Source organism: Pseudophryne corroboree, unplaced genomic scaffold, assembly GCF_028390025.1.
Source record: "Pseudophryne corroboree isolate aPseCor3 unplaced genomic scaffold, aPseCor3.hap2 scaffold_192, whole genome shotgun sequence".
Taxonomy (NCBI): Eukaryota; Metazoa; Chordata; class Amphibia; order Anura; family Myobatrachidae; genus Pseudophryne; species Pseudophryne corroboree.
The window spans coordinates 315,079-329,989 of record NW_026968559.1 but is presented as its reverse complement, the minus strand read 5'-3'; the positions used below and the strand labels follow the sequence as shown (position 1 = coordinate 329,989).

Sequence of the window (14,911 nt, the reverse complement as noted above, 5' to 3'; positions counted from 1 at the left end):
ATAATCTGGAGAGTTTTTGTAAGATGTTTCTTCCATCAACCAATGAATAAACACATTGGTACTTTCCCATGATGAGTGAGTGCTTCAGGATCTCTTGCACTTACATGTGCAGCAGAGTACAGCAATGGAAGCATGCTGGGCTCATAACCCAGAGGTAGGCAGATTGAAACTATCCTCTGCTGTATGCTTTTTTTTTTTAATTACAGTAATCCAAAACTGGGATTGATATTTTGGCTCTTTTATTTTTACTTAAAGTACAATAACTTTTACCATTTTAATTTGTTTTAATAGTATATTGACAGTATAGTTTTCTTTCAAAAATCCACTTAATTTTCTTTACCCTATTATTAAAATGGTAATTGACAAAAAAAACTACATTGTCACCAGAAGAGCAATACAAAATGTACAAGTGATATATTAAAATCATCTTTCCAGCTTGAATTTCAATGATGCATTGGGGCAACAATTTTGTGAGAAACATCTTCACCCTTAAATAAAGATTTTCGTAATTCCTTACCTGTGTGCTAATTAGATATCACCTTGTTTTCACATTAAACAGACTTCCACATGAGAAAGCAGCAAGGATGCAGTGGCGTTAATGTTTCCTGGTTTCAACCTGTATTATTTCAGTAGACATTGAAATGAGGATGCATCTTGCTGCCTTTCCAATGAAGCAAGTTTAATTTAGTAATAGGTGAAAAACCATCCCTACAAAGGTGTTAATCAGAGACTTGGCTTTGTGGACACTTTTCAGAGAACAAATTTGTTAGCATAAAAATAAAGCCAGAAAATGAAGAGCTGTTTAATCACGCAATTTGATTTTTTTGCCAGCATATTTCTTTTTCTCTGCAACCCACTGCTAAATTGTGCTTCCTAGATGTTTTTATAAAATCATTGAATCAAATCTAACTCTGATTACATCAGAGAAGGCCAGGTACCCTACACAATAACAGGGGGTATGAAATTTGACTTGTCTACTTAAAGATCACCAAAATCTGATAACAAGGTCAATTACGTCACTGGGTGGGATTGAACCACCAACCTTTTGGTTAATAGCCGTACACACTAACTGATTGCGCCACAGAGACACATTGCAAAAGTATATACTGACAAGGGCTAATAAGCATTCATCTAAAACGTTTCCTAGAAAAACTTTAAAAAGTCAATAATCTGGAGAGTTTTTGTAAGATGTTTCTTCCATCAACCAACGAAGAAACACATTGGTACTTTCCCATGATGAGTGAGTGCTTCAGGATCTCTTGCACTTACATGTGCAGCAGAGTACAGCAATGGAAGCATGCTGGGCCCATAACCCAGAGGTAGGCAGATTGAAACTATCCTTTGCTATATGCTTTTTTTTTGTTAATTAAAGTAATCCAAAACTGGGATTGATATTTTGGCTCTTTTATTTTTACTTAAAGTACAATAACTTTTACCATTTTAATTTGTTTTAATAGTATATTGACAGTATTGTTTTCTTTCAAAAATCCACTTAATTTTCTTTACCCTATTATTAAAATGGTAATTGACAAAAACAAACTACATTGTCACCAGAAGAGCAATACAAAATGTACAAGTGATATATTAAAATCATCTTTCCAGCTTGAATTTCAATGATGCATTGGGGCAACGATTTTGTGAGAAACATCTTCACCCTTAAATAAAGATTTTCTTAATTCCTTACCTGTGTGATAATTAGATATCACCTTGTTTTCGCATTAAACAGACTTCCACATGAGAAAGCAGCAAGGATGCAGTGGCGTTAATGTTTCCTGGTGTCAACTTGTATTATTTCAGTAGACATTGAAATGAGGATGCATCTTGCTGCCTTTCCAATGAAGCAAGTTTAATTTAGTAATAGGTGAAAAACCATCCTTACAAAGGTGTTAATCAGAGACTTGGCTTTGTGGACACTTTTCAGAGAACAAATTTGTTAGCATAAAAATAAAGCCAGAAAATGAAGAGCTGTTTAATCACTCAATTGGATTTTTCTGCCAGCATATTTTTTTTCTCTGCAAACCACTGCTAAATTGTGCTTCCTAGCTGTTTTTATAAAATCAATGAATCAAATCTAACTCTGATTACATCAGAGAAGGCTAGGTACCCTACACCATAAGAAGGGGTTTGAAATTTTGACTTGTCTACTTAAAGATCACCAAAATCTGATAACAAGATCAATTACATCCCTGGGTGGGATTGAACCACCAACCTTTTAGTTAATAGCCGTACACACTAACTGATTGCGCCACAGAGACACTTTGCGAAAAGGCATACTGACAAAGGCTAATAAGCATTCATCTAAAACGTTTCCTAGAAAAACTTTAAAAAGTCAATAATCTGGAGAGTTTTTGTAAGATGTTTCTTCCATCAACCAACGAAGAAACACATTGGTACTTTCCCATGATGAGTGAGTGCTTCAGGATCTCTTGCACTTACATGTGCAGCAGAGTACAGCAATGGAAGCATGCTGGGCTCATAACCCAGAGGTAGGCAGATTGAAACTATCCTCTGCTGTATGCTTTTTTTTTTTAATTAAAGTAATCCAAAACTGGGATTGATATTTTGGCTCTTTTATTTTTACTTAAAGTACAATAACTTTTACCATTTTAATTTGTTTTAATAGTATATTGACAGTATTGTTTTCTTTCAAAAATCCACTTAATTTTCTTTACCCTATTATTAAAATGGTAATTGACAAAAACAAACTACATTGTCACCAGAAGAGCAATACAAAATGTACAAGTGATATATTAAAATCATCTTTCCAGCTTGAATTTCAATGATGCATTGGGGCAACGATTTTGTGAGAAACATCTTCACCCTTAAATAAAGATTTTCTTAATTCCTTACCTGTGTGCTAATTAGATATCACCTTGTTTTCACATTAAACAGACTTCCACATGAGAAAGCAGCAAGGATGCAGTGGCGTTAATGTTTCCTGGTGTCAACCTGTATTATTTCAGTAGACATTGAAATGAGGATGCATCTTGCTGCCTTTCCAATGAAGCAAGTTTAATTTAGTAATAGGTGAAAAACCATCCCTACAAAGGTGTTAATCAGAGACTTGGCTTTGTGGACACTTTTCAGAGAACAAATTTGTTAGCATAAAAATAAACCAGAAAATGAAGAGCTGTTTAATCACTCAATTGGATTTTTTTGCCAGCATATTTTTTTTCTCTGCAACCCACTGCTAAATTGTGCTTCCTAGCTGTTTTTTAATAAAATCACTGAATCAAATCTAACTCTGATAACATCTGAGAAGGCCAGGTACCCTACACAATAAGAGGGGGTTTGAAATTTTGACTTGTCTACTTAAATATCACCAAAATCTGATCACAAGGTCAATTACGTCCCTGGGTGGGATTGAACCACCAACCTTTTGGTTAATAGCCTTACACACTAACCAATTGCGCCACAGAGACACTTTGCAAAAGTACATACTGACAAAGGCTAATAAGCATTCATCTAGAACGTTTCCTAGAAAAACTTTAAAAAGTCAATAATCTGGAGAGTTTTTGTAAGATGTTTCTTCCATCAACCAACAAAGAAACACATTGGTACTTTCCCATGATGAGTGAGTGCTTCAGGATCTCTTGCACTTACATGTGCAGCAGAGTACTGCAATGGAAGCATGCTGGGCCCATAACCCAGAGGTAGGCAGATTGAAACTATCCTTTGCTATATGCATTTTTTTTTTGTTAATTAAAGTAATCCAAAACTGGGATTGATATTTTGGCTCTTTTATTTTTACTTAAAGTACAATAACTTTTACCATTTTAATTTGTTTTGATAGTATATTGACAGTATTGTTTTCTTTCAAAAATCCACTTAATTTTCTTTACCCTATTATTAAAATGGTAATTGACAAAAACAAACTACATTGTCACCAGAAGAGCAATACAAAATGTACAAGTGATATATTAAAATCATCTTTCCAGCTTGAATTTCAATGATGCATTGGGGCAACGATTTTGTGAGAAACATCTTCACCCTTAAATAAAGATTTTCTTAATTCCTTACCTGTGTGCTAATTAGATATCACCTTGTTTTCACATTAAACAGACTTCCACATGAGAAAGCAGCAAGGATGCAGTGGCGTTAATGTTTCCTGGTGTCAACCTGTATTATTTCAGTAGACATTGAAATGAGGATGCATCTTGTTGCCTTTCCAATGAAGCAAGTTTAATTTAGTAATAGGTGAAAAACCATCCCTACAAAGGTGTTAATCAGAGACTTGGCTTTGTGGACACATTTCAGAGAACAAATTTGTTAGCATAAAAATAAAGCCAGAAAATGAAGAGCTGTTTAATCACTCAATTGTATTTTTTTGCCAGCATATTTTTTTTATCTGCAACCCACTGCTAAATTGTGCTTCCTAGCTGTTTTTTTTATAAAATCACTGAATCAAATCTAACTCTGATTACATCAGAGAAGGCCAGGTACCCTACACAATAAGAGGGGGTTTGAAATTTTGACTTGTCTACTTAAATATCACCAAAATCTGATCACAAGGTCAATTACATTCCTGGGTGGGATTGAACCACCAACCTTTTGGTTAATAGTCTTACACACTAACCAATTGCACCACAGAGACACTTTGCAAAAGTACATACTGACAAAGGCTAATAAGCATTCATCTAGAACGTTTCCTAGAAAAACTTTAAAAAGTCAATAATCTGGAGAGTTTTTGTAAGATGTTTCTTCCATCAACCAACGAAGAAACACATTGGTACTTTCCCATTATGAGTGAGTGCTTCAGGATCTCTTGCACTTACATGTGCAGCAGAGTACTGCAATGGAAGCATGCTGGGCCCATAACCCAGAGGTAGGCAGATTGAAACTATCCTTTGCTATATGCATTTTTTTTTGTTAATTAAAGTAATCCAAAACTGGGATTGATATTTTTGCTCTTTTATTTTTACTTAAAGTACAATAACTTTTACCATTTTAATTTGTTTTAATAGTATATTGACAGTATTGTTTTCTTTCAAAAATCCACTTAATTTTCTTTACCCTATTATTAAAATGGTAATTGACAAAAACAAACTACATTGTCACCAGAAGAGCAATACAAAATGTACAAGTGATATATTAAAATCATCTTTCCAGCTTGAATTTCAATGATGCATTGGGGCAACGATTTTGTGAGAAACATCTTCACCCTTAAAGATTTTCTTAATTCCTTACCTGTGTGCTAATTAGATATCACCTTGTTTTCACATTAAACAGACTTCCACATGAGAAAGCAGCAAGGATGCAGTGGCGTTAATGTTTCCTGGTGTCAACCTGTATTATTTCAGTAGACATTGAAATGAGGATGCATCTTGCTGCCTTTCCAATGAAGCAAGTTTAATTTAGTAATAGGTGAAAAACCATCCCTACAAAGGTGTTAATCAGAGACTTGGCTTTGTGGACACTTTTCAGAGAACAAATTTGTTAGCATAAAAATAAAGCCAGAAAATGAAGAGCTGTTTAATCACTCAATTGGATTTTTTTGCCAGCATATTTCTTTTTCTCTGCAACCCACTGCTAAATTGTGCTTCCTAGCTGTTTTAATAAAATCACTGAATCAAATCTAACTCTGATTACATCAGAGAAGGCCAGGTACCCTACACCATAACAGGGGGTTTGAAATTTTGACTTGTCTACTTAAAGATCACCAAAATCTGATCACAAGGTCAATTACGTCCCTGGGTGTGATTGAACCACCAACCTTTTGGTTAGTAGCTGTACACACTAACTGATTGCGCCACAGAGACACTTTGCAGAAGTAAATACTGACAAAGGCTAATAAGCATTCATCTAGAACGTTTCCTAGAAAAACTTTAAAAAGTCAATAATCTGGAGAGTTTTTGTAAGATGTTTCTTCCATCAACCAACGAAGAAACACATTGGTACTTTCCCATGATGAGTGAGTGCTTCAGGATCTCTTGCACTTACATGTGCAGCAGAGTACAGCAATGGAAGCATGCTGGGCCCATAACCCAGAGGTAGGCAGATTGAAACTATCCTTTGCTATATGCTTTTTTTTTGTTAATTAAAGTAATCCAAAACTGGGATTGATATTTTGGCTCTTTTATTTTTACTTAAAGTACAATAACTTTTACCATTTTAATTTGTTTTAATAGTATATTGACAGTATTGTTTTCTTTCAAAAATCCACTTAATTTTCTTTACCCTATTATTAAAATGGTAATTGACAAAAACAAACTACATTGTCACCAGAAGAGCAATACAAAATGTACAAGTGATATATTAAAATCATCTTTCCAGCTTGAATTTCAATGATGCATTGGGGCAACGATTTTGTGAGAAACATCTTCACCCTTAAATAAAGATTTTCTTAATTCCTTACCTGTGTGATAATTAGATATCACCTTGTTTTCGCATTAAACAGACTTCCACATGAGAAAGCAGCAAGGATGCAGTGGCGTTAATGTTTCCTGGTGTCAACTTGTATTATTTCAGTAGACATTGAAATGAGGATGCATCTTGCTGCCTTTCCAATGAAGCAAGTTTAATTTAGTAATAGGTGAAAAACCATCCTTACAAAGGTGTTAATCAGAGACTTTGCTTTGTGGACACTTTTCAGAGAACAAATTTGTTAGCATAAAAATAAAGCCAGAAAATGAAGAGCTGTTTAATCACTCAATTGGATTTTTCTGCCAGCATATTTTTTTTCTCTGCAAACCACTGCTAAATTGTGCTTCCTAGCTGTTTTTATAAAATCAATGAATCAAATCTAACTCTGATTACATCAGAGAAGGCCAGGTACCCTACACCATAAGAGGGGGTTTGAAATTTTGACTTGTCTACTTAAAGATCACCAAAATCTGATAACAAGATCAATTACATCCCTGGGTGGGATTGAACCACCAACCTTTTAGTTAATAGCCGTACACACTAACTGATTGCGCCACAGAGACACTTTGCGAAAGAGCATACTGACAAAGGCTAATAAGCATTCATCTAAAACGTTTCCTAGAAAAACTTTAAAAAGTCAATAATCTGGAGAGTTTTTGTAAGATGTTTCTACCATCAACCAACGAAGAAACACATTGGTACTTTCCCATGATGAGTGAGTGCTTCAGGATCTCTTGCACTTACATGTGCAGCAGAGTACAGCAATGGAAGCATGCTGGGCTCATAACCCAGAGGTAGGCAGATTGAAACTATCCTCTGCTGTATGCTTTTTTTTTTTTATTAAAGTAATCCAAAACTGGGATTGATATTTTGGCTCTTTTATTTTTACTTAAAGTACAATAACTTTTACCATTTTAATTTGTTTTAATAGTATATTGACAGTATTGTTTTCTTTCAAAAATCCACTTAATTTTCTTTACCCTATTATTAAAATGGTAATTGACAAAAACAAACTACATTGTCACCAGAAGAGCAATACAAAATGTACAAGTGATATATTAAAATCATCTTTCCAGCTTGAATTTCAATGATGCATTGGGGCAACGATTTTGTGAGAAACATCTTCACCCTTAAATAAAGATTTTCTTAATTCCTTACCTGTGTGCTAATTAGATATCACCTTGTTTTCGCATTAAACAGACTTCCACATGAGAAAGCAGCAAGGATGCAGTGGCGTTAATGTTTCCTGGTGTCAACTTGTATTATGTCAGTAGACATTGAAATGAGGATGCATCTTGCTGCCTTTCCAATGAAGCAAGTTTAATTTAGTAATAGGTGAAAAACCATCCCTACACAGGTGTTAATCAGAGACTTGGCTTTGTGGACACTTTTCAGAGAACAAATTTGTTAGCATAAAAATAAAGCCAGAAAATGAAGAGCTGTTTAATCACTCAATTGGATTTTTTTTTGCCAGCATATTTTTTTTCTCTGCAACCCACTGCTAAATTGTGCTTCCTAGCTGTTTTTTATAAAATCACTGAATCAAATCTAACTCTGATTACATCAGAGAAGGCCAGGTACCCTACACAATAAGAGGGGGTTTGAAATTTTGACTTGTCTACTTAAATATCACCAAAATCTGATCACAAGGTCAATTACGTTCCTGGGTGGGATTGAACCACCAACCTTTTGGTTAATAGCCTTACACACTAACCAATTGCACCACAGAGAAAAAGTACATACTGACAAAGGCTAATAAGCATTCATCAAGAACGTTTCCTAGAAAAACTTTAAAAAGTCAATAATCTGGAGAGTTTTTGTAAGATGTTTCTTCCATCAACCAATGAAGAAACACATTGGTACTTTCCCATGATGAGTAAGTGCTTCAGGATCTCTTGCACTTACATGTGCAGCAGAGTACTGCAATGGAAGCATGCTGGGCCCATAACCCAGAGATAGGCAGATTGAAACTATCCTTTGCTATATGCATTTTTTTTGTTAATTAAACTAATCCAAAACTGGGATTGATATTTTTGCTCTTTTATTTTTACTTAAAGTACAATAACTTTTACCATTTTAATTTGTTTTAATAGTATATTGACAGTATTGTTTTCTTTCAAAAATCCACTTTATTTTCTTTACCCTATTATTAAAATGGTAATTGACAAAAACAAACTACATTGTCACCAGAAGAGCAATACAAAATGTACAAGTGATATATTAAAATCATCTTTCCAGCTTGAATTTCAATGATGCATTGGGGCAACGATTTTGTGAGAAACATCTTCACCCTTAAATAAAGATTTTCTTAATTCCTTACCTGTGTGCTAATTAGATATCACCTTGTTTTCACATTAAACAGACTTCCACATGAGAAAGCAGCAAGGATGCAGTGGCGTTAATGTTTCCTGGTGTCAACCTGTATTATTTCAGTAGACATTGAAATGAGGATGCATCTTGCTGCCTTTCCAATGAAGCAAGTTTAATTTAGTAATAGGTGAAAAACCATCCCTACAAAGGTGTTAATCAGAGACTTGGCTTTGTGGACACTTTTCAGAGAACAAATTTGTTAGCATAAAAATAAACCAGAAAATGAAGAGCTGTTTAATCACTCAATTGTATTTTTTTGCCAGCATATTTTTTTTATCTGCAACCCACTGCTAAATTGTGCTTCCTAGCTGTTTTTTATAAAATCACTGAATCAAATCTAACTCTGATTACATCAGAGAAGGCAAGGTACCCTACACAATAAGAGGGGGTTTGAAATTTTGACTTGTCTACTTAAATATCACCAAAATCTGATCACAAGGTCAATTACATTCCTGGGTGGGATTGAACCACCAACCTTTTGGTTAACAGCCTTACACACTAACCAATTGCACCACAGAGACACTTTGCAAAAGTACATACTGACAAAGGCTAATAAGCATTAATCTAGAACGTTTCCTAGAAAAACTTTAAAAAGTCAATAATCTGGAGAGTTTTTGTAAGATGTTTCTTCCATCAACCAACGAAGAAACACATTGGTACTTTCCCATGATGAGTGAGTGCTTCAGGATCTCTTGCACTTACATGTGCAGCAGAGTACTGCAATGGAAGCATGCTGGGCCCATAACCCAGAGGTAGGCAGATTGAAACTATCCTTTGCTATATGCATTTTTTTTTGTTAATTAAAGTAATCCAAAACTGGGATTGATATTTTTGCTCTTTTATTTTTACTTAAAGTACAATAACTTTTACCATTTTAATTTGTTTTAATAGTATATTGACAGTATTGTTTTCTTTCAAAAATCCACTTAATTTTCTTTACCCTATTATTAAAATGGTAATTGACAAAAACAAACTACATTGTCACCAGAAGAGCAATACAAAATGTACAAGTGATATATTAAAATCATCTTTCCAGCTTGAATTTCAATGATGCATTGGGGCAACGATTTTGTGAGAAACATCTTCACCCTTAAATAAAGATTTTCTTAATTCCTTACCTGTGTGCTAATTAGATATCACCTTGTTTTCACATTAAACAGACTTCCACATGAGAAAGCAGCAAGGATGCAGTGGCGTTAATGTTTCCTGGTGTCAACCTGTATAATTTCAGTAGACATTGAAATGAGGATGCATCTTGCTGCCTTTCCAATGAAGCAAGTTTAATTTAGTAATAGGTGAAAAACCATCCTTACAAAGGTGTTAATCAGAGACTTGGCTTTGTGGACACTTTTCAGAGAACAAATTTGTTAGCATAAAAATAAAGCCAGAAAATGAAGAGCTGTTAAATCACTCAATTGGATTTTTCAGCCAGCATATTTTTTTTCTCTGCAACCTACTGCTAAATTGTGCTTCCTAGCTGTTTTTATAAAATCACTGAATCAAATCTAACTCTGATTACATCAGGGAAGGCCAGGTACCCACACCATAACCGGGGGTTTGAAATTTTGACTTGTCTACTTAAATATCACCAAAATCTGATCACAAGGTCAATTACATCCCTGGGTGGGATTGAACCACCAACCTTTTGGTTAATAGCCAAACACACTAACCGATTGCGCCACAGAGACACTTTGCAAAAAGTTCATACTGACAAAGGCTAATAAGCATTCATCTAGAACGTTTCCTAGAAAAACTTTAAAAAGTCAATAATCTGGAGAGTTTTTGTAAGATGTTTCTTCCATCAATCAACGAAGAACATTCAAGCTGATTTCTTGCAGCAGCTGGGCACTGTAACAGCTCCAGAGCTGCTCTGTAAGGCAACTAAAAGGGTGTGGGCCCTGCAGCACTACCTGTAGTTCGCATTGTGCGTTGGAAGGCACAAAGTAAGCAGACGGGAGAAGTCAGGATAGTGCGCAAGGGCATAGAAAGGAGCGGCTCAAGAAAAGAGAAGTGGAAACAGACAGCAAACTAGGCTGGAGAGAGACCTGAGACAAAGAGATCTGAATTATACGAGAGCCGACCAGGGGAAACACAAATTATGCAGTCGAGTTTCCCACATTTGGGGAAATCGCTGGAGCAGCACACACAGAGTGCAATGGGTGAGCCTTGCCCTGGGAGAAGCACCTTCATGATCATAGTATCTCACCTGGCAGGTAAGTAGGAGTTGGGCAAGAGCTGAGGAGGGTCGCTGCTCGGGCACCCCCCTGTCAAGTGAAGGAGATCCAACTGAGGCAGCACAAGAGAACTCTCGAAAGAAGAACAAGGCTAGAGGAAGATCTGAGACACAGAAATCTGGCTTTTACCAGAGCTGACCAGAGGAAAGCACAAACACAGTCCCCCACTACCACAAATAATGCAGTCGAGTTTCCCACATTTGGGGAAATCACAGGGGTCAGCATACCCAGAATGCAATGAATGAACCTCACCCTGGGAGAACAATCTTCATGACCATGGTATCTCCTATGCAAAATAAGTATGATTTGGGATAGGGCTGGGGAGGGCCGCTGCTCAGGCACATCTCTGTCAAGTAAAGGAGATTCAACTGAGGCAGCACAAGGGAACTCTCATCTGGGGACAACAACTGCAGGGAGAACACATATTTTCAGATGAACATGGGAGGGCAGAAGGCTGCCTAATACTGAAGCACCCCCAAACAACAAACCAAATGCAACAACTAGTACAAGCATTCCTGGGGGAAGGCCTGCAGCAGATGGATTTGCATATGGTGATGTCATCCAAGCAGTGGGTCAAAGTTGGCTTCAACCCTCGTCTGCATATGAAAAGAGAAAAGGGGCGTGCAGGGCATGGCGGCCTTTTGCGGCGCTTGGATGACCCCTAGTTCGCATTAAACACCTCCACCCTACTTCGGTGTGGGGCTCATGTTGGCTATGCCCCAGCCCATGAAGCATTCAAGCTGATTACTTGCAGCAGCTGGGCACTGTAATAGCTCCAGAGCTGCTCTGTAAGGCAAGTAAAAGGGTGTGGGCCCTGCAGCACTACCTGTAGTTCGCATTGTGCATTGGAAGGCACAAAGTAAGCAGATGGGAGAAGTCAAGATAATGCGCAAGGGCATAGAAGGGAGCGGCTCAAGAAAAGAGAAGTTGAAACAGACAGCAAACTAGGCTGGAGAGAGACCTGAGACAAACAGATCTGAATTATACGAGAGCTGACCAGGGGAAACACAAATTATGCAGTCAAGTTTCCCACATTTGGGGAAATCGCAGGAGCAGCACACCCAGAGTGCAATGGGTGAGCCTTGCCCTGGGAGAAGCACCTTCATGATCATAGTATCTCACTTGGCAGGTAAGTAGGAGTTGGGCTTGAGCTGGGGAGGGTTGATGCTAGGGCACCCCCCTGTCAAGTGAAGGAGATCCAACTGAGGCAGCACAAGGGAACTCTCGAAAGAAGAACAAGGCTAGAGGAAGATCTGAGACAAATAAATCTGACTTTTACCAGAGCTGACCAGAGGAAAGCACAAACACAGTCCCCCACTACCACAAATAATGCAGTCGAGTTTCCCACATTTGGGGAAATCATAGGAGTCAGCATACCCAGAATGCAATGAATGAACCTCACCCTGGGAGAACAATCTTCATGACCATGGTATCTCCTATGCAAAATAAGTATGATTTGGGATAGAGCTGGGGAGGGCCGCTGCTCAGGCACATCTCTGTCAAGTAAAGGAGATTCAACTGAGGCAGCACAAGGGAACTCTCATCTGGGGACAACAACTGCTGGGAGAACACATATTTTCAGATGAACATGGGAGGGCAGAAGGCTGCCTAATACTGAAGCACCCCCAAACAACAAACCAAATGCAACAACTAGTACAAGCATTCCTGGGGGAAGGCCTACAGCAGATGGATTTGCATATGGTGATGTCATCCAAGCAGTGGGTCAAAGTTGGCTTCAACCCTCGTCTGCATATGAAAAGAAAAAAGGGATGTGCAGGGCATGGCGTCCTTTTGTGGCGCTTGGATGACCCCTAATTCACATTAAACATCTCCACCCTCCTTCGGTGTGGGGCTCATGTTGGCTATGCCCCAGCCCCTGAAGCATTCAAGATGATTTCTTGCAGCAGCTGGGCACTGTAACAGCTCCAGAGCTGTTCTGTAAAGCATGTAAAAGGGTGTGGGCCCTGCAGCACTACCTGTAGTATGCATTGTGCGTTGGAAGGCACAAAGTAAGCAGACGGGAGAGGTCAGGATAGTGCGCAAGGGCATAGAAGGGAGCGGCTCAAGAAAAGAGAAGTGGAAACAGACAGCAAACTAGGCTGGAGAAAGACCTGAGACAAAGAGATCTGAATTATACGAGAGCCGACCAGAGGAAACACAAATTATGCAGTCAAGTTTCCCACATTTGGGGAAATCGCAGGAGCGGCACACCCAGAGTGCAATGGGTGAGCCTTGCCCTGGGAGAAGCACCTTCCTGATCATAGTATCTCACCTGGCAGGTAAATAGGAGTTGGGCTAGAGCTGGGGAGGGTCGCTGCTCGGGCACCCCCCTGTCAAGTGAAGGAGATCCAACTGAGGCAGCACAAGGGAACTCTCGAAAGAAGAACAAGGCTAGAGGAAGATCTGAGACAAAGAAATCTGACTTTTACCAGAGCTGAGCAGAGGAAAGCACAAACACAGTCCCCCACTACCACAAATAATGCAGTCGAGTTTCCCACATTTGGGGAAATCACAGGGGTCAGCATACCCAGAATGCAATGAATGAACCTCACCCTGGGAGAACAATCTTCATGACCATGGTATCTCCTATGCAAAATAAGTATGATTTGGGATAGGGCTGGGGAGGGCCGCTGCTCAGGCACATCTCTGTCAAGTAAAGGAGATTCAACTGAGGCAGCACAAGGGAACTCTCATCTGGGGACAACAACTGCAGGGAGAACACATATTTTCAGATGAACATGGGAGGGCAGAAGGCTGCCTAATACTGAAGCACCCCCAAACAACAAACCAAATGCAACAACTAGTGCAAGCATTCCTGGGGGAAGGCCTGCAGCAGATTGATTTGCATATGGTAATGCCATCCAAGCAGTGGGTCAAAGTTGGCTTCAACCCTCGTCTGCATATGAAAAGAGAAAAGGGGCGTGCAGGGCATGGCGGCCTTTTGCGGCGCTTGGGTGACCCTTAGTTCGCATTAAACACCCCCACCCTCCTTCGGTGTGGGGCTCATGTTGGCAATGCCCCAGCCCCTGAAGCATTCAAGCTGATTTCTTGCAGCAGCTGGGCACTGTAACAGCTCCAGAGCTGCTCTGTGAGGCAAGTAAAAGGGTGTGGGCCCTGCAGCACTACCTGTAGTTTGCATTGTGTGTTGGAAGGCACAAAGTAAGCAGACGGGAGAAGTCAGGATAGTGCGCAAGGGCATAGAAGGGAGCGGCTCAAGAAAAGAGAAGTGGAAACAGACAGCAAACTAGGCTGGAGAGAGACCTGAGACAAAGAGATCTGAATTATACGAGAGCCGACCAGGGGAAACACAAATTATGCAGTCAAGTTTCCCACATTTGGGGAAATCACAGGGGCAGCACACCCAGAGTGCAATGGGTGAGCCTTGCCCTGGGAGAAGCACCTACATGATCATAGTATCTCACCTGGCAGGTAAGTAGGAGTTGGGCTAGAGCTGCGAAGGGTCGCTGCTCGGGTACCCCCCTGTCAAGTGAAGGAGATCCAACTGAGGCAGCACAAGGGAACTCTCGAAAGAGGAACAAGGCTAGAGGAAGATCTGAGACAAAGAAATCTGATTTTTACCAGAGTTGACCAGAAGAAAGCACAAACACAGTCCCCCACTACCACAAATAATGCAGTTGAGTTTCCCACATTTGGGGAAATCACAGGGGTCAGCATACCCAGAATGCAATGAATGAACCTCACCCTGGGAGAACAATCTTCATGACCATGGTATCTCCTATGCAAAATAAGTATGATTTGGGATAGGGCTGGGGAGGGCCGCTGCTCAGGCACATCTCTGTCAAGTAAAGGAGATTCAACTGAGGCAGCACAAGGGAACTCTCATCTGGGGACAACAACTGCAGGGAGAACACATATTTTCAGATGAACATGGGAGGGCAGAAGGCTGCCTAATACTGAAGCACCCCCAAACAACAAACCAAATG

The 14,911-nt window shown here is 39.1% G+C and overlaps 9 non-coding genes across 9 annotated transcripts; all 9 read right to left on the bottom strand.

Annotated features, from left to right (window-relative positions):
• Positions 1–10,347: 10,347 nt before the first annotated feature.
• On the bottom strand, positions 10,348–10,421 carry TRNAN-AUU (transfer RNA asparagine (anticodon AUU)). Its single transcript has one exon. It is a non-coding gene; the product is annotated as a tRNA-Asn (tRNA).
• A 370-nt stretch (positions 10,422–10,791) lies between these two features.
• LOC135004288 (U1 spliceosomal RNA) lies at positions 10,792–10,954 on the bottom strand. Its single transcript, XR_010205115.1, has one exon. It is a non-coding gene; the product is annotated as a U1 spliceosomal RNA (small nuclear RNA).
• A 152-nt stretch (positions 10,955–11,106) lies between these two features.
• On the bottom strand, positions 11,107–11,270 carry LOC135004251 (U1 spliceosomal RNA). The gene has a single exon (XR_010205078.1). It is a non-coding gene; the product is annotated as a U1 spliceosomal RNA (small nuclear RNA).
• Positions 11,271–11,941: 671 nt separating this feature from the next.
• On the bottom strand, positions 11,942–12,104 carry LOC135004290 (U1 spliceosomal RNA). The gene has a single exon (XR_010205117.1). It is a non-coding gene; the product is annotated as a U1 spliceosomal RNA (small nuclear RNA).
• Positions 12,105–12,256: 152 nt separating this feature from the next.
• LOC135004266 (U1 spliceosomal RNA) lies at positions 12,257–12,420 on the bottom strand. The gene has a single exon (XR_010205093.1). It is a non-coding gene; the product is annotated as a U1 spliceosomal RNA (small nuclear RNA).
• A 671-nt stretch (positions 12,421–13,091) lies between these two features.
• Positions 13,092–13,254, bottom strand: LOC135004283 (U1 spliceosomal RNA). Its single transcript, XR_010205110.1, has one exon. It is a non-coding gene; the product is annotated as a U1 spliceosomal RNA (small nuclear RNA).
• Positions 13,255–13,406: 152 nt separating this feature from the next.
• LOC135004250 (U1 spliceosomal RNA) lies at positions 13,407–13,570 on the bottom strand. The gene has a single exon (XR_010205077.1). It is a non-coding gene; the product is annotated as a U1 spliceosomal RNA (small nuclear RNA).
• A 671-nt stretch (positions 13,571–14,241) lies between these two features.
• LOC135004296 (U1 spliceosomal RNA) lies at positions 14,242–14,404 on the bottom strand. The gene has a single exon (XR_010205122.1). It is a non-coding gene; the product is annotated as a U1 spliceosomal RNA (small nuclear RNA).
• A 152-nt stretch (positions 14,405–14,556) lies between these two features.
• On the bottom strand, positions 14,557–14,720 carry LOC135004256 (U1 spliceosomal RNA). The gene has a single exon (XR_010205083.1). It is a non-coding gene; the product is annotated as a U1 spliceosomal RNA (small nuclear RNA).
• Between the last annotated feature and the right edge of the window lie 191 nt (positions 14,721–14,911).